A 2,550-nucleotide genomic window follows, 5' to 3' on the forward strand; every position below is an offset into this window, starting at 1 on the left:
GTAGATTCAATCTTTAGGATGTTTTTAACATAAATCTTCAATAATGTTCCAACCGGAGAATTCCTTTGTCTGTAGAAAAGCAATGGAACGGGTGCTACTTCTCACGTGAACGAGCGTCACGAGTTTGTGGCACTCTGCCAGACCTCTGACTCAAAGAGCTTTTATGAGCCCCTCCTTTACAGTAGAAGCCTCAAACAAGTTTTTAAAGATGGTTGACATCTAGTGGAAGCCTTAGGAAGTGCAATATGACCAATATCCCACTGTATCTTCAATAGGGAATGAGTTGAAAATCGACCAACCTCAGATTTCCCACTTCCTGGTTGGATTTTATCTCATATCTGCTATATGAGTTCTGTTATACTCACAGACATCATTCAAACAGTTTTAGAAACTTCAGAGTGTTTTCCATCCAAATCTACTAATAATATGCATATATTAGCAACTGTGACTGAGTAGCATGCAGTTTACTCTGGGCACCTTATTCATCCAAGCTACTCAATACTGCCCCCAGCCATAAGAAGCTAAAGCAACACTCAAGTGGTTTATTAAGAGGAAACATTTACATGTCTTGGAATGGCCTAGTCAAAGCCCAGACCTCAATCCAATTGAGAATCTGTGATATGACTTAAAGATTGCTGTACACCAGCGGAACCCATCCAATTTGAAGGAGCTGGAGCAGTTTTGCCTTGAAGAATGGGCAAACATCCCAGTGGCTAGATGTGCCAAGCTTATAGAGTCATACCCCAAGAGACTTGCAGTAATTGCTGCAAAAGGTGGCTCTACAAAGCATTGACTTTGGGGGAGGGGGTGAATAGTTATGCACGCTCAAGTTCTTGTTTGTTTCACAATAAAAAATATTTTGCATCTTCAAAGTGGTAGGCATGTTGTGTAAATCAAATGTAACAAACCCCCCAAAAATCTATTTTAATTCCAGGTTGTAAGGCAACAAAATAGGAAAAATTCCAAGGGGGTGAATACTTTCGCAAGCCACTGTAGACAGCTACAAAAAATACAGATGAAAACTCTCTAGGTAGATAGTGTGGTCTACAGCTTATAATGAGATGCTCTACCTCAGGCGAGCAAAACCTTGAGACCTCCTTAGATATCGTGCACCAGCTGTAATTTACAAATATACATCGTCCGCCCCTCCTTGTCTCACCATACTCTGCTGTTCTATCCTGCCGATACAGCGTATAACCAGCCAGCTGTATATTTATGTTGTCGTTTAGCCACGACTCCGTGAAGCCGAAGATATTACAGTTTTTAATGTCCTGTTGGTATTTTAATCTTCCTCGTAAGTCGTCAATTTTATGTTCCAATGATTGGATGTTAGCTACTAGAATGGAAGGCAGTGGGGGTTTATTCGATCGCCTACGAATTCTCATAAGGCAGCATGACCTCAGTCCTCTTTTTCTCCGTCTTCTCTTCACGCCTGTTCCCGGGAAAGCAGTATGTCCTTCACATTGGGCTCGTCGAACTCGTTAAAGGAAAAAAAATCTTCTGCCAGTTCATGGTGAGTAATCGCTGTTCTGATGTCCAGAAGTTATTTTCAGTCATAAGAGACGGTAGCATGAACATTACGTACAGAATATGTAAAAAAATAAGTTACAAACAACGCAAAAAAACTAACAAAAAACACATTTGGTTAGGAGCACGTAAAACGTCAGCCATCTTCTCCGGCGCCATGATACATGCCAGGGATCGAACCCGGGTCTGTGTTGACCCCTCAAGTACTACGATGCAGTGCCTTACTGAATATGCAAATTAACTGTTTTTTGTAAAATCATTTTTTGTTTTATATGACATGTCTAATGATGTTTTGATGAGAATTAAGTTGATATTTTGCTATGATTTTCACGCCCTGACCTGAGATATCTCTGTTTTCTTTATATTTTGGTTAGGTCAAGGTGTGACTAGGGTGGGTACGTTAGTTTTTGTATTGTCTAGTTTTTTTGTATGCCTAGGGTTTTTGTAGGTCTAGGTGATTTGTATGTCTATGGTGGCCTGATATGGTTCCCAATCAGAGGCAGCTGTTTATCGTTGTCTCTGATTGGGGATCATATTTAGGTAGCCATTTCCCTTTGGTGTTTGTGGGTTCTTGTTCTATGTTTAGTTGCCTGTCTGCACTCTCCATATAGCTTCACGGTTCGTTTTGTTCAGTGTTCAGTGTTCATTCGTTAAAATAAATAAGAATGTACGCATACCACGCTTCACCTTGGTCTCCTTCGTATGACGAACGTGACAATGATTGTTGCTTGTATTTAAAATATGTTGGTGGTATGAGGGTTAAGGGCACAGCATTTTCAGAAAAAGTATTTCAGTACTGACTCAGACTTATCCAAAGCTTCTAAATAACCCCTGGGATCTCTGTCTTATTCAGCTTTCATAAACATGTTTTTAGTGACCCATACTGTTTATACCATAGAGGCTAGAAACACAGTACAAGTCGGTGCCATGTAATATAACCCCACTACTATAAAGAAGATCATACTGTTGATGGTAGCTAACTTCACAATTTTCTGTGGTTTATACTAACCTTGTACGTCCATC

Source organism: Salvelinus alpinus, chromosome 10 (genome assembly GCF_045679555.1).
Source record: "Salvelinus alpinus chromosome 10, SLU_Salpinus.1, whole genome shotgun sequence".
Taxonomy (NCBI): domain Eukaryota; kingdom Metazoa; phylum Chordata; class Actinopteri; order Salmoniformes; family Salmonidae; genus Salvelinus; species Salvelinus alpinus.